This window comes from Triturus cristatus, chromosome 2_1, assembly GCF_964204655.1.
Source record: "Triturus cristatus chromosome 2_1, aTriCri1.1, whole genome shotgun sequence".
Classification (NCBI taxonomy): domain Eukaryota; kingdom Metazoa; phylum Chordata; class Amphibia; order Caudata; family Salamandridae; genus Triturus; species Triturus cristatus.
This window is the reverse complement of record NC_140581.1, coordinates 1044927928-1044954943: the sequence shown is the minus strand read 5'-3', so window position 1 is coordinate 1044954943 and position 27016 is coordinate 1044927928. Positions and strand designations below refer to the sequence as shown.

At 44.2% G+C, this 27016-nt stretch overlaps 1 protein-coding gene across 3 annotated transcripts in view; it reads right to left on the bottom strand.

The window, feature by feature from the left end:
* Positions 1–27016, bottom strand: part of FAM13A (family with sequence similarity 13 member A) — a 927448-nt gene that overhangs the window by 752804 nt on the left and 147628 nt on the right. The window lies entirely within an intron of this gene.

Here is a 27016-nt window from a genome sequence, read left to right as displayed (position 1 = left end):
TAGTAAGTCACTCTATCGAGGCTTTCCTTCTCATTCAACCTCTCTCTAACACATCCTGGTCCCACCACTTTATCTCCCTCTTCTCCATCTGCTTTTTGTTGCATTATCTGACATGCATGGATACACAGGCAACGCAGAGAGATTCCCTCTGCTAGTATATTATGAAGATAAACTTCACACATATGTGAGGAGAGTTATACAAAGGTGCATTTCAGTGCCATTGAATCAAATACTAAAAGACAGTAAATCCTCTGCACTTGAAAGGTGTGTTTCATGAATATAGTTTCAAAAAACTTTTTTGGTAGGTTACAAATGAAATATGTAACTTGCACTGGAACTGAACTAAATACATTTGCATTGAAGATTTATTATAAACCTAATCATAAGAAAAACAAAATAAATTAAAAGAACCAAGATAATCATCATCATAAGTTATTTTGGTTAAAAACCACAGAAATCGTCATAGTTATAAACACTACTACCAATGAAAAATTCTCCTTAAATTGAAAATGTACATAATCCATAAATACAAGAAATCATAATAAATCACATTAATATCATAATAAATGTTACTGGTTTATAAAATATACATGTACTACCTCCCTGGCAGCATCTTTACATGCCCTGCTATCCACTTTTAGGTCGAAGCATACCAGACAGCTCAATTCTCTGGTTTCCTAACAACATCTTGGGGCCTTTCTGAAAGCTTCCCTGGGAATCCATTCCAGCCATTGCTTACCATTGGCTTTGTGGTTTGTAACTGACATTTGCTTACTTTCAAATTTGATGGCTTTATTTGTTTTGGGTTGTCCAGCATGTTTTTGGTCCTCCTCTGGAGAATATCCTGTTTACCACCTCTCTGACTGGCCCCTTGCATTCTTCCACAAGTGCTCACTTTCTAGGAACTCTTTCTCTTTTTCATGAGACACTCGACGAGAGTACATGTGGTTTCAGCTGTCTCACTTGTACGCTAGTACAGGAAACAGTAAACGTGCTGTATTTCTTTGAAAAGGTTTCCTGACGCATCTTTCAGTTTGACTGATCCTACTTATATTTGCCACTTCCAGATGTCTGTGAGGAACAATATTCTGTCTACGAGCTTGTTATTTTGGTCAGTGTTCTTTACTAATAGCATAACTTAAACAATCCTCTTCCCCAATTTCAAGCCCATGTCATAGGACCTGGAAGTAGAAGGGAAGGAGGGGGGAGGGTGCTGAAACACCCTCAAAGTCAGAAGTGAATGGACATTGAAACAGATCTTTGAATTTTGTTTTTATCTTGTCCCATTTGCTGTGCATTCAAAGACAGAGGTAAATTGTCAGCAGAGTCTGTCTTCTAGGGAGAGCACGGTGTTTACTCTTCTTTTTCTGGCTGTAAAGTGAGAGGAAATATGTGACAATCTTGCTGGGTATGGAAATGTAAAAAGGCTGTAGGATGTTATTTTCTAGCACACAACATAATGTTGGTAAACGAACAGTGCAAACATTTCAGAATATATCAGAACTTGGAAAGCACGAATGAAGCACATTTTTTCATAATTCCTAAGTGTAGTGAAAACAAACATTACTCCTGTGGAAATTGTAATGTGTGTGAGTTATCCACTAGAGGAAAATACGTTTTCTTGGGACTACCAACACCATGGATCCTAAAGTCCCTAACCAATTGCAATTCAGAAAATGTGGTGCACAGCCTTACATGCCCTTGTGCCTTATATTACGTAGATCAGACCACGAGAAAAGTAAAAATTAGGGTAAATGAGCACCGGAGCACCATTATGTGCTGCAGGAACAACACAAGGCTGACCAGACACTACTTAGAAGCAAGACATACTGAGAATGATTTACAATGAGTAGTACTGGACAAAATCAGCAGGAATCCAGTAACAATGGGGGAATGTTTATTTTTAAAAAAACAAAGAGGGATACATCGATTAAGGACAGACAGACATGGCCTCAATGACAATATATTAACAGGACAGCAATAAACAACAAATGTGAATGAGATCAAACGATGTGGAGGAAAGTAGGTCCCCATATCAGCGAACATATACAAACTATTATAGGACCATGAGCATAAGCATGGTGTGGGAGAGTATGCTCTTTGAATTACTATTCGAAAGAGAAAAGGTTATAAGTATGAAAGCATGGAAATAAGTTTGAGATATAAATTATATTCACCCAAGCACATTAATTACAAAAATGGGATTGAATTATACAACCCAAGAATGCAGAGACTCCACTGGAACATACCATGAGACCATCAAAAGGACACATGGTGCCTATAGACCCCATCATTTACAGTTAATATTTGGGCCATGGAGGTACGAAGTGCAATCGGTACATTTATTATTCAGCAACGATGGTTGGCACGCTGACGGAAGCCTCACCTAAAAAAACTACTGGTTTCCTGAATATGAGCGGCGGCAACTGACTACATCCACCATGAGGCGGTGCACCTGAGAAAAATCGCACATATTGAATGATGTGCTTTGGCTCCAGGAGGGGGAATAAAAGAGATGGCGCTGCACGCTAGCCTTCCAGTACGGCAGAGGAGAGTTACCATGGGTGAAAAAGAGACATTGTACCCTTGGGGTAGAAAGTACTGGATGGCATGCAACGAGAGAGTGTTAAGTTCTCAACAAGACAAAAGATTGGTTCACATATAGAAAAGGAATTACACTAAAAAAAGAGATTATGGGGGGAATGGATATAAAAGGACAAATTTCAGCAATAATGGAGGTGCTTTATAGGGGTGCTAGGCAGAATGACTAGAGGAGCCAGTTGATCAATGTGAGGGATTCTGTGTAAAAGACAATAGTGTATGATATATATGAGTACAAGATACCGTATGTGACAAAGAGACAGTGTGCCCTTGATGTAGTAGTCACTTGGGATGTTGGAAAGAGAATGAGTGACATGAGACAAAGCATTAAGGCCCATGCGCTTCAAATGAAACATTAGCACTTTCCTGTGTGATGGTAGCCACCGTGAAAGGTGGTATAGTCCTGACTGATAAGTATAATAAATAGAGGGACAATAAGTAGATGCGAGTTACGCCTGGTGGCTTTCATAAAAGAAGTTGTACAATGGGGCACCCATCAGGGATTATTTGAATCATTTATCTATATAGCAATACTATTTGTCAAGTAGCATTGATGTGACATAAAAAAAGATCCTGATGCTACTCTGCCTTGAAACAACTAGGTAGTAGAGGAGTGAATAAAAATAAAAATGTGTGACAGGTGATACTTTATCTCTCACTAGCTACAAAGAATGTGACTAGAGGAAATGCCCACTTCCTCTTGGCCAAAAAGGCTGAACTAGCAACCACCTTAGGGTGAGTCAGGCTACTACAACAATCGATGTGGCAATGTTATTTTATATTGCCATGTATTTGTGATAACGGTATATATGCATGGTCAGAGTGTCAAGTGGTTTTCCAAATTATTAATATGCAAGAGTGTTCACAATACACCTGGAATGGAGTTAACAAATACAATATATAGGTCTAGATTTTCCATTATTAATAGTTTTAGGAAATACTAGCATGCATCAACACATTTAACTAAATGATGTTTCAAAGAAATGGTACATAAAATTTCACAATTGTTTAGTAAAACCTTTTTTGCTTAGTTGCATTTTTTGTGAACATTTTATTTTGAAAGCCAACGATTCATCAATTTTGATTTCAAGCTTCTACAAATATTTGCATCTAATCTGAGAGCATCCTGTGAACATTATAATTAGCCTCATATTGTTAAACTTTGCTAACTTGTGTACACATTTTTAGGTCTCGCCTGACCCAGCGCATGCGCTGGTCTGGCGAGACTTATTGAGAGGGCTCCAAAAAGTGCTACCAGGCCAGCCTGGAGCTACAGTGCATGGGCGCGGGCGCGCGCGCGCCGCGCTTTACCGCGATTACTTTCACTTTAGCAGCCGCACGGCCACTTTGATGTTTTAACGTGATCGCGATCACTTTTATCTGTAAGCCAATAGGTCTCGCTTTTGGGACCTTATAAGTATTTAGTTATGCAACTGTTGCATGGCTAAACACTTATAAGGTCCCAAAGGCGAGACCTATTGGCTATGCCAATGCTTGTTATACTTGAACCACGGTCAATGAGGCAGTCCGAGCTTACAACATTTCCTTAGACTGCTCACTCCAATAATAAAGGCTTTGCATTATTGAGACATAAATACAAGTTTGAACAGTATAACATATGGATACAAATATTACCTTAACTTCAGACAATGCCCTTCTCTGATCCATTGTAACTGGCATCCAAAGTGTTGTGCTGCAGGAGATTGGGCCTACTTGTCCAAAGGACAAAGTATATATGAATACTTGTTGTCCTAGATCCCAAACAATATGTCCTGTGAGCCTGCCTATAGGAATACTGCACCCCTGAACAATGTCATAAGATAAGGAAATTGTGTTAATTCATCAATATTAAATATTTATATGTTGTTGATGTGATTTATATGTTGACGGAGAGAGAACTCCGTTGCAATGGTGATGTATCTCCCGCCCCTCCAACATTATGGCCATGTCTCAACTGGGGTGGCGGAGTGAGCTAACGAATGATGATGGATTAAACCCAGATCAGTTGACTGGGGGTGAGTGCTTGCAATGTTCAACACTCCGTCCATCATGCCCTTTGGTTTTGCCAGATTTAGAGTCAGAAGGACAATAGGTTTTGATGACTGCAGAGACTGCTCAGTCTCCGCCATGGTCAAACCTCTCAGATGAAGAAAGGGCCATCAGAGGTTTGGCTGCATGTCCGCCCACCTAATTAGGCTGGGTGGACATACAGACACTTTATAATGCCCATCACTGCCAAGAGAAACGTGACGGTAAAAGGCATTTGAAAGTGCCCAATGATACTTTGCTATGGAAGGAAATGCCAATGGCGAGGGGGCACTGTTTGTTTATTTTCAAAAAGAATATCCAGCTTTGGTAATTTTCTTTATGAAAATAAAAAAAAATGTGTATGCTTGACGTACGGTTCCGTAATGTTGATGGTGCTTTCCGTCAAACTTATGCATTTCCAGGAACTGCTCTGATGGTGGTTTCTGAAAATGCTACAGATGTCCGCAGGAGCAGCAGACATCTTTAAATATGAGTTAAAATTTCGGCTGTGGCGATGGCAATCACTCCGTCCGCTGATATAATAATCAGCCCTGTAGTGTCCCCCAGCATAGAAGTCAATTCCTCACAATTAAATATGATAATATTCGTTATGATGGTAGCCAAGAGAAGCTATTCTCTCCGCAGACTGTTACAAAGCTATTCACTCCGCTTTGCAGTGCAGAATAGTATGGACGAGTGCAATGATGCCCCAATATATTCAGCAAATATTGGGGAAAGGGCATAAATGACTGACTAGGATTGAATGACTAGGCAAGAGATACTCTATGAGGGTCCTGGGAAGGTTTTTGGACTTCTAAATCTTGGTAGAGAGTATAAATGATATGCTTCTGCTATGTGATGACTCACCTGCCATTAATATGTTTACAATACTTTGTCATCATATGATGTTTGGTATAAATTCAAATAAAAATGTTTTAAAAACATCAATGTGTTACCAGCTTAGTACGAACTATCACTCAAAGAGCAGCTCAAACTACATTTTGGAAATAGATGCTTGTCCTTTTTATTCACTACTAGCCTGTCATAATTAGTAAATACACTTATTTCACTAAACATGTATTTGTTATTTCGTTTGAATACGCTTAGTTTTCCCTTAATTAACAACTTTTCCCTTTAGGCCACATTTTAATCAAATTATCAACATGTCATTGTCTGAAACTGCACAATGATGCCAACCTCAAATAAAGCTTTTCATTTTGTGGAGTACATGTATACTTTCGCTAAACAGCAGAGTAACACTCCCTGAAACTATTACAGTTGTAACCGCAAAATAAATCACTTTGTCACTTTCAGTAAGTACACAAGTATTTTCCTAACTATATGCGCTCTTGTGTGTTCAGGGGATACAGGGCAATATTAGCTTCAGTGTTGTTAATTGCCTCTCCCCTCCAAATCATCGAGCCACGATGAGCCGATGACATTTACTTCAGAAATCTTGGACATTTCATTAATTCTTACAACCAAAACTTGGAGAGGAGTTGGCCCTGCGCTGGGATCCAATCAAAATTCCAAAACAGACCTCAACTGAATGGGCAGAGCCATTAGAAACACGGAACATCAACGTCTTTATGAATGGTGGATTTCCACTACCTTGAAAGGCCTCAAGCTTGCAACAAATTCATATTGAGGGTAGTAAATCAGTCTCAAGCAACTATAGAGTAATTGCTTTATTGGAGAAGAACCCCACAGACAAACTTGTTTGTCTTGTTTTTGTGCCTTGAAATCAGAACCCATCAACCACCTCGTTTGTCTTTTTCGCGTGCAAAAAATACATTCACCTAATCTTTAGTTAAGAACTCTGTAGGTCCACACATGAAGCTGTTTCTCGGGTAAAACTTAATCCAATCATCAGCAGCTTCATGAAGTACTGGAGGACTACTATGCAGAGAGACTTGGTAAAGAACAAGTTACTTACCTTCGGTAACGCTTTTTCTGGTGGATACAGTATCTGCCTGTGGATTCCTCACCTTGTGAATATCCCCTGCGCCAGCATTCCACGGAACTTTTCTTCCCCAGCATTCCACGTCGACGTGGGCGACGTCACAATACATCGGCTCCGCACGCGACTCCGTACGACGTCATCGGAGCCATAAGAAGCCCACGTCGGCGTGATGACGTCAGTTCCACCCATTTTTTCCGTGCCTTCGAGGCGAACAGGTGAACCAACGACAATCCCAAGTATACACAGTATATAGAAAAACCAATACATATACATAGCATACAAAACAAAGGAATGCTAATCAAACAAGCATTACCTACAAATGTACAAGAGAAAATATAAGCATTTCAAACAAGACCTATTTCATGGTATACAAAAGGTGGACAACGGGGAGGCGGGTGGGTTGGTGAGGAATCCACAGGCAGATACTGTATCCACCAGAAAAAGCGTTACCGAAGGTAAGTAACTTGTTCTTCTGATGGATACATCTGCCAGTGGATTCCTCACCTTGTGAATAGATTCCCACAGCAGTCCCCACTCCCGGAGGAGGGTGTCCACCTTTCTATACCAGAAAGTCTTGCAAGACAGAGCGCGCGAAGTGGCCCTCCCTCCTCATCTCAGAGTCCAAGCAATAATGCTTTGCGAAAGTATGGAGGGAGGCCCAAGTCGCGGCTTTACAAATATCTGCCACAGGAACACCCCGGGCCAGAGCAGATGATGAAGATTTAGCTCTAGTAGAGTGAGCACGAATACCCTCAGGAGGAGTCTTACCAGCCAAGGCGTAGCAGATCTTGATGGTCAGTATAATCCATCTTGACAGCGTGCGCTTGTGCACCGCTTTACCTTTAGAATGACCAACGTAGCCAATAAAAAGCTGGTCATCCATACGAAAGTCCTTGGTCCTGTCCAAATAAAAACTCATAGCCCTCTTCGGGTCAAGGCGATGGAGTCTTTCTTCTTCTTTGGAAGGATGAGGGGGTGGATAAAAAACAGGGAGGGTAATAGACTGCCCCAAATGGAAAGGAGTAACAACTTTTGGCAGGAAAGCAGCCCTGGTCCTGAGAACCATCCTTTCAGCATGCAAGGCAAGAAAAGGAGGTTTGGAACTAAGAGCCTGAAGCTCACTCACCCTCCTTGCCGAGGTTATGGCTACAAGAAAAACCACCTTAAAGGACAACAGCCTCAAAGGACAACTATGAAGAGGCTCAAACGGGGACCCCATTAAAAAGGTTAAGACAAGATTAAGGTCCCACTGAGGCATTACAAATGGAGTAGGAGGAAACATGTTTGTAAGGCCCTTGATGAACCTCAGAACAACCGGAGATTTAAACAGTGACGGTTGATCTGGAAGGCACAGAAATGCCGATAAGGCCGAAAGGTAGCCCTTGACCGTGGCCACAGCAAAGCCCTGCTGAGCCAAGGAAAGAGCAAACTGGAGCACATTGGAAAGATGAGCCTTTAAAGGGTCAATGGATCTCTCTCCACACCATTTTACAAATTTTGACCACCTGTAGGAGTAAATGGACTTGGTGGAGTGTCGCCTGGCCGATAAAATAACGTCCACCACATCAGGTGGGAGAGAGAAGGAATTCAGGTTGCCCCGTTCAATCTCCAGGCATGAAGGTGTAAGCTCTGGAGGTGGGGGTGTAGAACCTGCCCCTCCGACTGCGAGAGGAGGTCTGCCCTCAGAGGGAGACGGAGCGGAGAGCACGAGGAGAGGTGGAGAAGATCTGTGTACCACACCCTTCTTGGCCAGTCCGGGGCGACCAAAATGACTTGGGCCCGGTCTTGGCGAATCTTCCTCAGAACCCGAGGAATCAAGGGTATGGGAGGAAACGCGTAAAGGAGTCGTGAGCTCCAACTCAACTGAAACGCGTCCCCCAACGCCCCCTGCATCGGATACTGGAGACTGCAGAATGACGGGCAGTGCGCGTTCTCTCGGGTGGCAAATAGGTCCACCCAAGGAGTCCCCCACGTCCGAAAGACGTGACGAACCACCTCCGGATGGAGCCTCCACTCGTGGTCGGCGGAGAACTGCCGACTGAGACTGTCCGCACGCACGTTCAGCACCCCGGCCAGATGATTTGCCATCAGACAAATCTGATGGTCCTGAGCCCAGGACCACAGCCGCAGGGCCTCTCTGCAGAGACAAAGAGACCCTACCCCTCCCTGTTTGTTTATATACCACATCGCGGTCGTGTTGTCCGTCAGGACTTGAACTGACTGACCGCGAAGGGAAGGGAGAAAGGCCTTGAGTGCCAAACGAATCGCCCGCAACTCCAGAAGGTTGATATGAAACAACCTCTCCTCTGGAGACCAAAGACCCTTGATCTCCAGATCCCCCAGATGAGCCCCCCACCCTAGGGTGGAGGCATCCGTTATCACTGTGGCCACCGATGGAGGTAGATGAAAAGGCTTTCCTTGGGACAGATTGCCCTCCACGCTCCACCAAGACAGCTCCGCTGCAGCTTCTCCGGAGATCTTGATCGACTCCCCGAGATCCCCGTTGTGCTGATACCACTGCTTGCGGAGGCACCACTGGAGCGCCCTCATGTGCCAGCGTGCATGGTTGACCAACAGAATGCAGGAAGCGAACAGACCGAGCAGGCGAAGGACCTTCAGAACTGGAACAACCGCTCCACCGTGGAATAAAGGGACCATCTCCTGAATGTCGAGAATCCTTTGAGGAGGAGGGAATGCTCGACACACAGTAGTGTCCAGTACTGCCCCTATAAACAGGTTGCGTTGAGAGGGCACCAGGTGAGACTTGGGCACATTGATCGAAAAACCCAAGTCGAATAACAGCTGAGTTGTCACCTGCAGATGACGCTGCACCATCTCTGGGGACTCTGCCTTCAGAAGCCAGTCGTCCAGGTAGGGGAAAACCGGAATCCCCGACCTCCTGAGATGAGCAGCCACCACTGCCATCACCTTTGTGAAGACTCGAGGTGCAGTAGTAAGACCAAACGGGAGGACCGCAAACTGATAATGTTGCGACCCAACCGTAAAACGGAGATACTTCCTGTGCGACTTCAGGATTGGGACATGGAAGTACGCGTCCTGCAAGTCGAGCGACACCATCCAGTCTCCTTGCTGCAACGCTTGAAGAACCTGCGCAAGGGTCAGCATCTTGAACTTCTCCTGTTTCAGGTAAAAATTCAAGATTCTGAGGTCCAGAATCGGACGCAATCTGCCGTCCTTCTTGGGGATCAGGAAATACCGGGAGTAGCATCCCTGACCCCTTTCCTGCTCCGGAACCACCTCTATTGCGCCCTTCTGAAACAAAGCTTGAACTTCTTTCTGCAGGAGAAGCAGGTGGTCCTCCGAGCAATAACCTTGGCAAGGAGGGAAAGGGGGAGGAAACTCCCGAAAGGGAAGGGCGTACCCAGTCTCTACGAGGTTCAAAACCCAAAGGTCGGTTGTAACAGATTTCCAACCCCGTAGAAAGTAGGACACCCGACCCCCCACAGGTCTTACATGATCCGGGATGGGGGATCTAGGGCTGCTTCCCTGAAGCCTCATTTGGAGCAGAGGAGGAGGAGGAAGAAGAGGGGTTGCGACCAGAACCTCTCCGACCCCTTTGCTTCCCTCTATAGGAGCGATAGAGGGGATTCTGCTGCTGTTGTTGCTGCTGTTGTTGTGGCTGTCGGAAGGAACGAAAGGATGACCTTCCGAATCCCCTAGCCTTACGGAAAGTTGAACCTCTCACAGGAACCTGCAGACCCAAGGACTTCGCCGTTAACCTACTGTCCTTAAAACGTTGAAGAGCAGAATCTGCCTTCTCCCCAAACAACTTTTGTCCATCAAAGGGCAGATCCACCAGCGTGGCCTGGACATCTGCAGAAAACCCTGAGGAACGGAGCCAAGCTTGTCTCCTTGCGGCAATGGACGACCCCATAATTCTCGCCACAGAGTCCGCCGTATCCAGCCCAGACTGGATCACCTGCCTGGCAGCTGCCTGAGTGTCCGCCACAACCTCCATGAAGGACGACTTATCCCCCTCAGGTAACTTAGGGGCCAGAGTTTTTATAGAGTCCATCAGGGCATGAACATAACGCCCCAGCAAGCACGTAGCATTTGATGACTTCAATGCCATACTTCCTGAGGAGAAAGACTTTTTGGCCGCCTGATCAACTTTCTTCGACTCCCTATCAGCAGGAGATTGGGGGAAAGCACCCGAAGCATGTTTAGAACATGAAGCCTGCACCACTAGGCTCTCCGGAGAAGGATGCGTGGATAAAAAATCCGGGTCTCCTGGCGCAACCCTGCTCAGAAGCCGACGTCGGGGAGTGCAACACCTCTGTGAGCAGATTGGACTTGTATTCCACAGAGGGCAGCTGCAGATCTAACAACTCCGCGGCCTTCTTGATCACAACATGGTAGGGCGCCAATTCCTGTGGTGGAGAAGACCTTGTAGAAGCATGCTCCCACTCCGGGGTGGTATCCAAACCACTTGCTACCTCTATACCTCCAAACTCATCCGAAGAAGAGTCGACTTCACCTTCTTCCACCTCAGCCCGAAATCTTTCCTCCTCCAAAACCCTTTGGGCCTCCCGCCTCGATCGATTCCGGGGAGCCGGCGTCGTCGACGTCGTACGCGGCGTCGGTGGAGCCAAAGGCATCGGCGTCGGAGGCGCTACAGGTGGAGTCGGCGGCGCCGGATGCGGCGTCGATGGAGTCGGCCTCGGCGTCAAAGAAGGCTCCGAAGATTGACCATCCATCCGAGGTCGAGCCGGATTCCCAACCGGCGCCGGAAACTGCCAAGAAGGCGCCATCGGCATAAAAGGCAGAAAAGGAGCCTGAGCGTATTGCTGCGGCACTCCCAGAGAAAACGCCATCGGACCCACGGGACCTGCTGGTGCTCCGGATGGGAAGGATGCTCTCTGAAAAATGCCATACATGGCATTCAGAAATCCCGAAGGATCCGTACCTGGAGCCGGGAATTGGGGATAAGGAACTGCCCCTGTATCCTCCTGTGGAGCCACCGGCGTCGGCTCCTCCGAATCCTCCACCGGAACCGCGGAGTCATCAGGCACCGGGACAGACTCTTCCTGCTCCTGCTCCACATCAGATTCCACCCGACCAGGAGTCGAAGCCTTGGACGGCGCCGGAGACGGCGTCGGGGAACGAGCCGGAGTCCGCTTCGGAGAGGGAGACTTCGAAGACTTATCCGGAGAAGGCGAAGGAGACAAGATCTTGCTCTGACGTCGACGAGGCGAAGCCGACCTCGACCTCTTAGACTTCGAGGACCGACGCCGAGAAGAATGCTTCCTCTTCTTATGGTGCTTCTTCGACTTCGACGACCTCGAAGTCGAAGACTCCCGCCTGGACTTCTCCTTTTTCCTCCCTCTCTTCTCCTCACCGATCTTCTTCATGAAGAGTTTGGTCTTCCTCTCCTTCAGTGCTTTAGGATTCATGCTCCTACAGCACCCGCACTCATCCACATCATGATCAGAAGAGAGACACCATAAACAATTCTGATGCGGATCCGTCATGGACATCAGGCCTCCGCACTCCCTACAGGGCTTAAAGCCCGACTTCCTCGTCGAAGACATTCCGATTTTAACAAGAATACACCACTAGATTACAAAGTATCTAGAGAGCACTGGGAAAAAACCGTTGCGCGTCGACGGCGCGGAAAAAAGGGAACTGACGTCATCACGCCGACGTGGGCTTCTTATGGCTCCGATGACGTCGTACGGAGTCGCGTGCGGAGCCGATGTATTGTGACGTCGCCCACGTCGACGTGGAATGCTGGGGAAGAAAAGTTCCGTGGAATGCTGGCGCAGGGGATATTCACAAGGTGAGGAATCCACTGGCAGATGTATCCATCAGAAGTGCGATTACTGGAGTCTAATTCTTGATTGAATAGGAAATCTGCAGGCTTTAAAAAAAAAACTGGAATATTCAAACTCGCAAATACAAACCTGTACAACGATGTGTACACTAATTCATATCTTATTCTTTATTTTTGACAGTTTTTAATTTCCTGTACATATTAAGTCATTATTGAAACTATGTGCTGTATGCAATCTCGCTTTTTTATTCTTTATTTTTTAACGCATTTATCATTCGGTGATTTTTATCCTACAAGATAAAATGCACTGCCTACCTACTATGATACATCTGGAAAGTGCCAAAGACCCAGTTTTGACATTTTACAATCAAATGGTAGTGAGGTAAAGGAGTCAAAGTCTCATTAAATTGGGGGTGAGTGGGGGGAGATAACTCAGATACAGATAAACACCATCCCATAAAACACATTTTTTTTAATGTCTATCCATTTCTAGTCTTTATATAGAAGAACAGGACGTTATTCGCAAACACAATTGATATGACAGCGCAATCAAGTATATGCACAACAAACCTGGCATAATCGGGGTCAAAGCTAAACCCAAAAATGTAATCCAAATGTTAGCTGCCTCTTTACATATTTAGGACAATTCAATGGTGCTGGCATTTATAAGTAAGTGCCCATGTTCAAAAAGTAAACTACAATGGCAGGAGACTGTAAACAGTAGACAGATTAATACGGTGTATTTGTAAACGCAAGTCTTTTACAAGTGATAGCAAATGTTCAATGGAGACACCAATGTTTTCTGGTACAGTCAATGACTCAGAGTACATTAGGACCCAGGCAAAGGTCTTACAATGACTAGCCAATGTCCTGAACTGATCCTTGGTTTATTAAGGGAACTTCTGTAAATAGCCTCTACCAGCCAATCTCACTTCTCAGAGTAAATGGAGGCATATCTGCTTAAGGGTTCATGTCACCTGACCCTGCACGTCTTAGGGAAGCTTACATTTTTCACGGGACAGTATCCTAAAGTTAGACGGTTTCCACTGACGTTTTTAGGTCTCGCAGACCTGCGTTGCAGCGCGCATGCGCTGCTCGCTCTGCGTGGCTTCTTGTAATCAAGCAGATTTCAGAACTGGAGTGTAGGCTCCGCCCCTTCTTTCCATTGGCTTGTGTCAGCTTTTATGCTAAACGCTGGCTTTGGATTGTAAGTGAGGCTTTTTAGTCCCTCCTTGTTACCGCCCTGTCTCCATTTGGCCCCACCCACCCGGACTGGATCTTTTACTTGCGGTGATATACTCTTCCTTCATTTAGTCAGACAGTAAGCACTATGTTATGCACACTGTGGGATCCTTCGGACGTGGGCCCTAGTGCGCAGCAGCGCGCCCCGGCGGCCATGTTGTTTGCTCAGGGACTCATCCCTCGGCGACTCTCCCTGCAGCCTCCTCCTCCGCTTTTTGAAACACTATCCTTTTGCCAGTTGCTAAATTTGATAGCAGTCTTAGCAGAGGGATCGATTTCGGCAAAGCAGAGACAAAAGATGGGATGAAAGACAAGTCGGGGGCAGGCGGCACAAAAGGGCCGTGCATCAGTGGGAGAGAGCATGATGGAGCCGCTCCTGCGCAGGCCCGCGCCTACGAGGAAGAGAAAAGACAGACTGGAGGTCTCTTAGCGCCGCTGCCGAGAAATGGGGCGATAGCTCAGCTACAGACTCCCGCCCCCTAACCTCTCCCCCATAAGCTCTTCTGTCTGATGTGCACAGAGCCAGGCTCCACTGGCAAGAGACAAATACTTAAGCCTTCCCGTGCGGGGGCGCATTGGCTTTCTTAATCAACTTTAATGACTGCGTGGCGCACCTCGTGTTCAGAGGCCAGAGACGTGCTCCTTGGGGTCTCCCCTGCCTCTCCCTCTGAGCACAGGACACCTCGCCACTCAACATAAAATAAACGTGCAGATCACATGAAGGGGAGCAGTTGTGTACCGCTACGTGAGCACCGCACACGCCGCCATGTGTGCTCCGGTGCACGCACTGAGCCCACTCCGTCCATAATCAGTAAAATAAAGCAGGCCATGTGAACATTAGCAGTCACCTGAGCGCCGTACACGTTAACATGTGTCCTCCGGTGCACGCACCAAGCACGCCCCTTCCATAAGCAGTAAAAGAATGCGCAGCCCTTGTGAACAGGAGCACTTGTGCACAGCTCTATGAGTGCCGTACCACCGACATGTGTGCTCTTGTGCACGGACTGAGCCCACCCCGCCCATAAACAGTAAAATTACGTTCAGCCCTTATGAACGGGATGGAAATTAGTAATACCCTAACTTTTTCTTACTTCTTCTGTACTGCCTCCCTTCCTTCTGTTTCTTTCAACAACCATATGATTCTCCCCTTGCCTGTCTCTTCCCCAACATTCTGTTTTTCCTATAACCTTCTCTCCCCATACCCTTCTGTCTCCTCAATGCCCATCAGTCACTTTCCTTGCGCGTCTGTTTCTTCCCAGCCTTTCGGTCTTTAATCCGGCTTCTGTTTCTCACCTGCCTTTCTTTCACTCCACTTGCCCGTCTGCTTTTCCCCTTGCCCTTCTGTTTCTCCCCCTGCCTTCCTGTCTTTACCCGTGTTTCTGTCTGTTTCTGTCTGTACCCCTGCCCTTCTGTTTCTCCCCTTAACCTGCTGTTTCTCCCCTGTCTTTCCTGTCTCTCCTGTGCTTCTGTATCTACCTCTGCCACTTTGTTTCTCCCCGGCCTTTGTATCTTACACCCGTGCTTCTCTTTCACCCCTGCACCTTTATGTGTTCCCCTCCTATTCTGTTTCTCTCCCTGCCTTAGTCTTTACCCATGCTTCTGTCTCCACCCCTGCCCTTCTGTTGCCCCGCCCTTCTGCTTTTGTCATGCCGGTCCATCACTCCAAAATAAATTTTGGTAACAAATTTGGTCAGCCTGCATAACAATTGAAGATTTTGACCCATAAAGCATGCATTAATGCAACCTGTAAAACAAAACATTGGCCTTACTCACCTTCTGGGAGTAGGCATTAAGCCTTCTCATATGCAATCAGTTTGGTGGTACACCCTCCATTCTAGATCCACATAATCAGAAACATTTGTGTTTGAAATTTCATTACAAGACCGGAGGCTACCATTATGCAAATACTTTTATTTGCTTAGATTTTATTCCTCTGAAGGTGTTCACTTCAATATTTGGAAAAGAACTAAAACAATGTCAGAGTCTATCTTCTACCCTTTCTTCCATGAATGTGAAAAACTGTGTGATGTGAATTGTATGAAGTGTTATGAAAATAAGATTTCAACATTTAGACGTGTTGGTTGTGATCAGCTTCTCTTATCATATGTTAGACCCTTTAGGCGTGTTTCCTCAGCGACCTTAGCCAGATGGATCCTTTTAGCTGTGTCAGAGCAGCGAACAAAAGAGGAAGATGAGAGCCAACACAGTCTACTCATCATGTTGTCAACGTTCTACTTATTATGATGTACTTACATTCTTTAAAGGGCTGCATGTTTTGGGCAGCAAATAAAAGTATTTGCATAATGTTATCCTCCGTTTGTCTTTAATGAAATCAAGATTCTCTCTGCATAATAATTGGAGAATCGTCATTCTATTTCGCGAATGAAATACTGATATCTCAAATAGGTAACTGCAGACAATTAAACTGTAAGAAAGAAATAAGTCACAGACTCATAACTACAGTTATCCAGGCTTGCCATCTTTCATAGAGTTACATGATTGAATTATTCAATATCATCGTAATCCGGGTTGGAATCGCCAGTAGTTTAAAACAACAATAAATATTGTTCAAATTCTCAACGGCCTATGAAGAGTATTTTTCAGTGTCACTAAAGAACACTCAAACTTCGACCAATCAAGTAAATGACTCCTTCTTGAGGATAAGCAACACTTTTTAAAGAACATAAGTGTAAGGATATCAACCAACCATTGAACGGGGAGGAGGGTGGGTCGTGATAACAATGCGCTGGAGAACATTAGTTCCCGGTAAGTGATTTTTTTCCTCTCGAGAAAATGTGGCTCTCTCATAGATTCATATGCTTTACTCAGAATAGTTAGGAGTCTAGTGTACATTAGGAAGCAGGTTCACCTTATTTAAAGTGGTTGTCTAGGCAGTAGTGATTGGTGAATATATGCTTGTTTTTCTAGTTTGCAACTCAACACGCGAAGAGGCACATCAGTGATGAAACACCTCTGGTAGAGCGAGCGGTCAGTCTTCCCATCAGAGGTCCATTTGTCTTCTTCTGACAGAGCACAAGCTGGTAGCTATCTCAAAAGTCCTTGCTTCGAGAGGGGACAGCCCCACCAAGACGCACTAAAGGACACGAATATCTGGTATGTTTATCTTAGATACTTAGTTTTGTCGAAGTAAAATAAAAGGTACTTGCAAATGTCCAGTATGTGCAGACTGTTTTTAGCACCAGACGGAGGGCTTGGAACAAACAAGGAGAGAACTACTGCCTCATTAAGGTGGATGTCTGGAGTCTCTTTTGGCAAACGGCCATAGATTCCAACATAGCACCAACTTAGCCTTTCAAAAATGAAGGAAGGGTTTCTTGACAATTCTTTTATGCAGCTCCCTAATTGTTGAAGAGTATAAGGCAAAAAGTAGTGCAATTTTTCAAGACTGGAACTTAAACTCTGCAATATGAATAGCTCAGATTAGTGATGAGGCATCCAAGGACAGTGTTGAGCTCTCACGGTACTTACTGGTGGATGTTTCACAGGTAGAAAGAATCGAAACAGACTTTTCATAATTTGCTTGATATTCCAACGGGAGAAGAAAGATTAACCTGAAGCCAGATGGATTTTGAGAGAAGCATATTTGAGGCTGAATTTTACCAATATTTATTAATTATGCCAGTATTTGATGGGGTTGCACCTTAAACAGATTTAGGCGAGCACCAGACTCTTTTTCAATTTGCGTTGGATATTTTGGAAGTGGGCTTGCGCCAAATATCTCTGCAGTGCTATGAAACAAATATGTGATCAAAATTTAGAGTCAAGAGCCAGCCAATGAGATTCAGGATCTTCAGGTTGTGGTGGTGAATGTGTTGCTCTGCCTGTACAAGAGCTCCAATTGGAGCTGCAGCAGAACAGGAAGAGAGCTCAAGAAACGTACAAGCTTGGTTTACCAACAGAGAGTCTCAGTCACACACGGGGTGATCAGTATCAATTTGCATTGCTCCTTTGCTTTGTTGAGAACTTTAGTGAAAAGGCGAAATGGCAGAAAAGTATAGACAAAGATGCTAAAATGATTCACCCTATGTTCTCAAGTGGGTAATGCCTGCTGGCGAAGAGGAGGCATATCTTGTGGTCTCTGGTTACAAACTGATTTATCTGAGGACAACACCAGCATTAGAACAGCTGCTGCAACTGGTTAAGGTGCAGTTCCCAGTCATGATAGTACAGAAAGTGACCTCCTGAAAGTATCTTCTTGGTTGTTGTGCAGATCTGGTAAGTGTTCTGCTATCAGCTCTATGTTGTTGGCTACGGCCATGACCGACATCTGCTGGGCACCTTGACAGGAGCATAGATTTTGTTTCACCCTTGCTTCCATGTATAATGTACTGAAGTTGTGCTGTCTATTTGAAAAGGGACTCTTGGATTCAGAAGGCAAGAAAATAAAGCTTGAAGATATAGATAAATGTCTCCAACTTCAAGACATTTATGCGCAAACTTTTTTCTTGGTCTCTGACAACCAGCCTTGAATCTGCAGTTATTGCATGTGTGAGCCCCATCCTTTTATTGATGCATCTGTTGTCATTACTATTAGGTACTGCAAACTTTGAAAAGACAAACCTTTTTGTAAGATTGTTTAGCATCATCCGTCAAACCAATGCTTGCTTTATGCACCAGGTAACTAACACCATGTCACAACCTGACCCTGCTTCCCTTGCCAGTCCAACTCTTGCTGGACTGTTCTGCTTTACAGTCTGCAGTTTCAGATTAGCAGTATTCAGGACAACATGATGCCCAGAAGAGACTTGCATTGTCGCACTGGGACAAAGGAGTGTTAAAATGGCTGAGGTTTGAGCCACCAGCTTTTTCACTTGATCTGGTGAAGGAAATATTTATCCTCTGTTAAGTTTTGAGGCATGCTCCAAGATAAGTCAATGCAGTTGTTGGTGATAGGAATGACCTAAATCTGTTCAGTTTGAGCTGCAGGCATATGGAATAATGGCAAATATGTTGTCAATGAGTCTTCCTCTTCTCTCTGTTGCCTCTTATGACCCTGTTGGCTAGATATGGATAAACTTGACAGCACATCATGCATTGATGTGCCGCAACCAGCACTAGACACTTCGTAAAGACTTCTGGGGCTGGCAAGAGGCCAAATGGAAGGCATTTGAATTGACAGTGTTGTCCGTCCACAGAAAATTTTAGATACTGCATGTGGCTCTGAATGATAGCGATAGAGAATTAAGCATTTTTGAGGTTCAAACTTGTGACTATGTGAAAGATGTAATGTTATGGAATTACAAGAATATATCCACCAGTATACTGATTACACCAAGCTTACCTGCAGGCATTGTCTGTGGAAGACCTTCACTGAATGGGTGCTTGTCTGCAAGCTATTAAAAATTGGGAGTCGAAACAGTTGCCGAGGTTAAAGCCAATTAAGCCAATTTTCATACTTTAATTCACCAAATGCAATCTAGTGTCACTTGTACTTTCTTCACTTGGCGTTCGCTCTCTTCTAGACCGGGCTGTATGTCCTCTTGTGCTTACCTAGATTTGTATTAATCTTTCCCTTACTTATATTCAAACTCGACAGATGTTCTTTTCAACTTTTTTGGTTTAGAATGTAGCCTTTTCTCTTTAAGATTATTTCCTGGTTTTCAGGCATTTCTTCTCACAAGATTGGACAGTGTAAAAATGTTCAAAATTTTCCCTCTACAGTCTACTCTAACCCCTCTAAAAGCTATCTTTCATTCTGTAGGTCATTTAGCGATTGTTGCCAAAATGTGATCATATCACTCAGTTTCAGTTCAGACTCATCTGGCTTCTACAATTCAGGATTCAATTTCAAATCGGTCACATCACATTCCATTCCCTTTCCCTTTAGCCAGATGTATTTAAAGCCATGATACTTTGAATTTACATATAGCATGCTTTCCTCACATTTTGCAGGAACGTTTTTTCAGCAGAGGACTTTTGAAACTGGAATTAGGCCTCGGCGAAACTGAGATAACAGTGGAGTAATTTGCATAATTAGGGGAATTTTGCATTCCACTGGTTATGTCACTTTCCGAAATAGTGTGTGCCATTTATCTCAAACGCATAGGAAACAAAACAAAAGCAGTTGTTGCCTGTGGTGCTTTGTGCCTGCACTGTAGTATTTTACTGGCATCATTCTGTTAAACTTACCCTCAATTATGATCTTTCTTATGTTTTACTTTTATGCATCTTTGTATTATCGCATTGTATTTTAATTATTTTTCTAATGTACTATCAGCATTTATATAATTTTAAATGTGTTTATTGGTACAGTGCACGGATGCCTTTGGGAAGAAGCATGTGCTTTTAGGAAAATTAAAAATTAACTTTCCCCACTGTGCTTTAAATGGGCGCCCTACAAAGCAGAAAGGACAAGTTGACTAGCAGCACTCAAATAATTTAAAAGAATGGAGGGACTGAGGGAGTGCAAATTAAAAGATTCAACCGAGCATGCAGAAAGGACTTCTGGGATAACAGATGTACTTGATGCCCAGCTTGCTGCTGCCTTTTCCAGTTAAAACTTACACAACAGCAATTCAGCAGTACAAAGGTCCTCTGGAATGGCACGTTGGCATCCATCCCCATGCCCTTATTTATTAGCGCTTGTCACTTTATATGTTCTATTCAAAAGTTATCCATCAACTAAGTGAACTAAATGAAATCTCAGAATCACAACACGATGTATAAATAGCTTATTCACAAAACACCAAGGTGAACTTTGCTTGGTTAAACCGTGAAACAAAGTTTCCACAATTCAGTCACTGCCCTGATTGTGTTTTTGAAGGACATGTGCTAATGTCCCAGCATTTAATATTCTGAGTTTGCGCTCCTTACTAAATGTTGAGTATTTGATTTACAAATGGAAGTTACATGGTGGTTGGAAAGCTAGCCTCGCGTAGCACTGACCTCATCTCACTCGATTTGCATCCTACAGGTCAGTATTAAAGGACTTTGAGGCTATATAGGCTGCCCCCCTTCCCTATACAATCCTATATTTTAATCTATTGGCTCCATATTTAGAAACACAGCCCAAGTGCTGCCCCACTTTAGGTAATTTAGAACTCTTGAATATGAAATCTCACAAGTCAAGAGCTATAAGTAACTGGTCCATAGGCAAACAAAATCCAAATAACCATTATTTATTTTTTAAATGTACAAAGAGGTAGCACTAGCATAAACAATTGCACCTCCCAATAGAAATAAGTTCGTGGGTAAATTTATTATAGACAATGAGTTGTAAGTGTAGGTGCTATACTATGATCCAGTGCATAAAACCAGATACAAAAAGATACCAGAGCACTCATAAATAAGTCAAGTCCATAAATGTAAGAATGGCAGTAGATTAAGTTGAATTCACTTTATTGTGTTAACATGGTGTGTTCTGCATAAAGTACATGTCAATATAATATATAGCCACTGTGTGTTTCGTCACACAAGTGACTTCTTCAAAGCTATTGGTAAGTATATGGAGATGAAGATGTGTAACAAGAGATCCAAGTCAAAAAGTCTGGGCAAGTGATATCTAGATGAAGTGTTACACCATCATAGTAAGTGGAACCGAGACCATACCACAGCTGGGAAAATAATGCGTCTCGTAGTAGTCCAATTGGTGAATGTGTCAAGTGCACTCATTGATAACAGTAAGGCAGAAAGTAAACTGGATGAACATGGAGTCTGCACACAATGAATATTGAAGACAATTGTACCGTCTATGTCCACTTGACAACCAGTAAGTCTTGGAGCACATATCTCCTGTAGCGTCAAATAAGTAAGTACTCAAAAGAGACACTGCTGTTTTACAGGTAGCCCACCAGGGAGTTGGATTTTATCACGAAAAGTAAGTATATTTTAGTACAGGTGAGGCACATCTCCTGATAGAACCAAAGTAAAGCAGGCCTCATATGCAAACAAAATCCAATGTCAACAACACGAAGTGCTGAGAGACCTGGTAATCTCTAATGAGGGTAGGAGACCAGTATGCTCCAAAGTAACAGACTTCACACATGCCGCGCAATTTAAGCTAAGTCAGGAGCTTACCAAGTCTCCGTCCTGACAAGGAGCATACCACAGTAAACCGTGAAAAATGGTCACAGGCCTCAGCAGCAACGTTTGTTTAGCAGCACATCCACCTCATTTGAAACAACCCAAACTTCAGCAAATGAAGTTGAGGTGGTAAGTCCTCGGACTACCCGTAGAGGTCACAATAGCTCAGGTTTCTACCACATGTCCTGTGTCAGCGAGTCCCCGAGAAGAGCGTTGTCTAACCTGTACATGATCTTATCTGGATATTTTCTGGTCTTCACCGCACTTCATCCAGCCATTAACGTCAGCTTTCAGCATAGTGAGTTGCTTTTAGGGTTTTTATTTTTAGGAAAATCCGCACTTTCTTGGCCAGGGGACCCTCCCCATTACGAGCTACCTTCACGACTGACAAGGAAAAGCTATAAACCTTGTTCCTGACGATGGGCAGAAGAAAATGTCCCTTTATCCGGCAAACAAGACATCTATCTGCAATATCTATAAAATAATTCTTTCTAAGCCTCGGATGAAAAAGAAGAAAATTCTCCCTTCCAAAGGTCTCTGGGGATGATTGGTGCCTAGAGAAGTGTTCCACCAAGCACTTTCATGAAGGCTGCACAAATGCTGAAATGGAAAGAATATTAAATTTTTCATCTAAAAGCGCCTGCAGCTAAAAAGAGAAAACAATAGTTTTCCCAGAAAAAACCTCAAAAAGGGGCAAACATCATCCACTGCGAATGGTTTTGAGAAGATCCAGCTCCACTGAAGCCCTGTCAGATCTGCTATCCTCTCCGTCAAGGACAAAACCCCCAACATCCATGAAGGTTTCATCATGGTTGACCATTTGTCGACAACCACTCCTCTTGGTCAGCGAGGCATGTGCCAAATGGCACATGCCTCGCTGACCAAGAGCGCCCCGTTGAAGATACTGTCGACAAGAGCACTGTCAACTGCAAAGCCATTGGTGGCGGCATCCTCGGTGACCACACCATGGATGTCTATCAACCAACCATCGACAAAAAATCCAGTTGATGGCAGACCACCTCCTCCGCTGCCTTCACCTCTCCCAAAGTTGTAAACATCTCCTCCACACTCTCCTCCAGTGCTCCACAAACTTCACACGCTGTTCCACCCCCATCTAGAGAAATGAGAGCACAGGCTACTTCAGATTCGGAAATAGAAGAAGAAAGCGAACTGCAGGAAGGAGATCAAGAAGACTATGAGCAAGAATCCTACCAAAAGAGGGAAACCAGTTGCCAGGACAGCATGACTCCCCTCCAGATGATATACCTCTCTTTCATGCACTATTGGAAACATCAGCCAAAAGATTAGATTTCGCTATGGTTTCAGTAGAACAGCGATGCTCTCTGCACTATTTTAAAGAGCAAACCCGCAGGGCTATAAAGTCAATCTACCTCCTGGATTTTGTATAGTTAGAAGGCCGTAAATCAATAAAGACACATGCACTGGTACAGTCAATGGTACCACAATTGGAGACATTTAGGTCCACAGATTCAGCCCCATCCTGTCTGACAGGCCCTACTAAGTTTGATTCCATTATCAAGACACCGGCACAAAGGCAATCAAAAAAGCGTCCCACGCCAACTTCAGCTCCACCTGACAACGACCAAAGAACAGAGTTTGTTCGATAGAAGCAAATTTTATAAAAGCTGCTAATGCCGTATCTTTGGCCATTATGACCGACAGATGAGACAAAACATCTCACCAAGGCCACAGTTAAGGAGAGGGGTAATGCATCAATGAATATCACCGATGAGGCGAGGGACAAGTCCAACACAGGCTTCTGCCAACTGGTAGAAGCTGTGGTGTTAAGATAAAGATGGCTATCCAACTGGAAAGAATCCTACTCCTAAAATGAGCAATAGAGAATGTCCTGAAATCCCAAAGAGGTCAGGGGTTCCACTCATCACTCTTTTTAGTAAAGAAGAAACCAGGACAATGGAGACCAATTCTAGACCTCAGAGAGTTAAACAAGTTCCTGAAAAAGCAATCCTTTCAATGGTGACCCTCCAGGATGTCATTCTGATGCTTTAGGAAGGAGAAAACCATACTTTGATGCATTGTCAGGATGCATATTTTCACATTTCAAACATCATAACCACAGTAAATGCTTCTGCTTTTCAGTGGCGGGGAAGCAGTACCAATTCAGGATACGCCTATTTGGACTCAGCTCTGCGCCCTGGATTATTACAAAGTACCTGGTATTGTTTGCGGTCTTCTTGCTATAAGGGTCACCAGATATACCAGTACATAGATTACTGGCTCATCAAAACTCCATCAAAGGAAGAGACAAACTCCTCTACAACTGCCTGCATTTGCTTGTTCCACAGATTTACTTGGAAGACTCGAATGCTGAGCAGCGGGAAATTTTCCCTTCACCCAGTGACCAGATTCCAGTTTTTTAGAGTAATCCTGGATATTCAACAATAGAACGCCTTTCCTTCAACAGAAAGTATGGTGAAATGTCCAGTGTTGGAAATATTTTTTTCAAAATTCCTCCTGTGCCTGAAGTGATCCTCTATAGAGCTTATACTCATTTGCACACTCAGGAGGAGACCCATACAGCAGGGCTTGGACCATCAATAGCCAAGAAATAAATGCCTCATGGGATGACACAGTCCAGGTGACAAAAAACTCAAATGGCTATTGCTGTGGTGGAGGTTTCCATCGAACTTTAGCGCAGGCTCCCATTCTGACCTTTGATAAATAGGATCGCAATGACAACAGAAGTATCTATGATGGGCTAAGAAGTCCATATGCTGTAGCTTATAACCAGAGGCCTCTTTTAAGACTTGGAGAAGCCACTCAACATACATCCTGGACCTATAGGCCATGGGGGTGGGACTTCAATTGTTCCCCTCAAGGTTAGCCATTCGAGCTGCGTTAATCAGAACAGACATCATGACATCAATGTACTACTTGACAAAACAAGGTGGAATGAGGTACTGTCCTTTATCAGAAAAGGCGCAGATGCTCTAAGACTTGGCTATATCCATCAGAGTGGACGTTGAAGCGTAACATCTCCCAGGATGCCAGAACAACGAGGTAGATGTAATTGGCTGAAATCTATCAGGCTGCCATGAATGGAAGCTCCCTAAACACCAAGTGGATACATTGTTGAACTACATTACATCTGTAAGCCACTCTGCATAACAAGAAATGTCAGTAGAAAGCCAGCAGATTCTGGTAACCTGGAACCAAGGGCAATGCCTTTTTCATGACAAACATCTTAATATGTACCTTTGCTCCATCTCCTCTGAGCCCTAGGGTACTGAGCAAAACAAGGATGGATCTCTATTCTCTGATCCTATTTTCCCCGGAAGGCCTTACCAGGACTGATATACTGACTTCATGAGGCTGTTCACATATCCACCACACAGGAGGGATCTTTCAGACACAACCTCAAATGATTGAGCCTGACAGCTTGGTACCTGACCACCTAGATTTTGGTCATTTGGATAGTAAACAAGACGGCAAAAGATTCTGGCGCAGGCACACATACCAGCAACTACAAGGCCTTACAATGTCAAAAGCAAGCATTCTTGCACATGGTGTAAAGATCAGAGTCTTAACCCAATCTCCATGCAACCCTATCAAGTGCATTCGTTATTGCTAGGTCTGGCCAAGGGAAGTCTTAAATACTCTTCAGTGAGAGTCCTCTTCACAGCAATTTCAAGTTTCAGAAGACAACGCATCAATTTATTTTCTCAAAGACTCCATAAAGCAAATCATAAAAGGGCTTTTCAGAGCTTTTTCGATCTGCGCAATAACCTCCAAAGTGCTATGGGAATGCCCCATACTACTGGGCCAGCTCATGCTGCCTCCCTTCAAACCAATCCATAAGTGTAGGTAGCTGGCTCTGTATATACTAGACCAAACTGAGGTATAGTGCGCAGTGAAGGAAGTGACCCGATTAGGGCCACCCAGGTCACTCACGACCACCTCTCAGCCTTCCACACAAATGAAGAGTAGGTCAGACAGTAGAGAATACAACCCAAGTATATTTATTTAGATATACTCGAGCGGAGTCCAGTCTGACCAGCCTCCTGGGATTGCTGCAGAGGGACTGACTTCAGCAAGGCGATACATTATGTACAATGCAGAACCAATAAAGACACGCCCGACTGGAAATTTCCAGTTGGTAGCAGTTGAACAAAGGAGATACAGAAGGATGAGTTTCGATCCGGAGACCGGCCACATGCTCTCTTGATGCCAAGGTCACCCTGCCTGTGCCTGCCGCTCTAAGGGTGGGAGCAGGCCTATCTAGTGGGAAGGGTATGTGCTAATAAGAACAGTGTATTCATTAGTACAGCAAGGCTCAAGCTTGGGGAAATGGAAACTATCGCCGCTGCTTTCATCAGAGGCAGGGAAAGAAATCTGTTTCAATCGTAACTCAAAATGGCGGCCAAACATAAAATGGTGCCGCAAATGCTAACTTAAGGCACACAATACATAAACAATACAGCTAGAACATTTTTATTGCGACAGCATAGAGTCCAGTGGAACCCCAAAGGTAAGCAGAGGTAAAAGTAGATAGCACCTTATTCTCCATTTGTGGTAGTTTGGGCGAGCAATAAGGCTTTAGTCAGAGGGTAGTGTTAAGCATTTGTTGTACACATTCAGGCAAGAAATGATGTCACACACTTAAAGACTGAACTCAGACCAATTTGTTAGTATCAAAAATATTATTTAGTTATTTTATTTCTAGAACCAAGCCAAGCCTGGTGCAGGTAAGTGAAATAATACTTTGCAGAAATCTCATGCAATGATTTACAGTTGAATGCAGGTTCATATGCAGTTGGTTGAATTACAGATAAGTCAATAGTTCGAAATTACTTTTTAGTTACTTTCTAGATTACAGTACACATTACTTATTGCATTACTTTTTGAGTTACTATTGTTAATCAGTGTGATATGCCTAGATAGTACATTGAAACGTTTCCTAGGCAAAGGGTAAGTAATTCTGTTTTTACAGTTATGCAGTTTTTCAATGTTTCATACAAACCAACTCCACACTTACACATATTTTCAGGAAAAAGCAGTCAATGCAATCCTATGGGAGGAAATTAAGTTAATGGTTTGCAGGTAAGTACTTATTTGTGGGAGTTGGTATTCTGGAGTAAGAACCTGTGGTCCCCCAGGGTCGAGGATTCACTCTCAGTACACACTCAGCTGCAGTGCTGAGGCCCAATGTTATCCATGGGGGGTAGGGGGCCTCCGGTTGATGGCTGCTCATGAGCAGGCCACCAGGTTGTGGGAGCAAAGCTCCTGGTCTTAGGCTCAGGGCAAAGGGGGATCCGAGTTAGCACCCAAAGTACACCCGCAGTGGCGGCTGGGTGCAGGTTGCT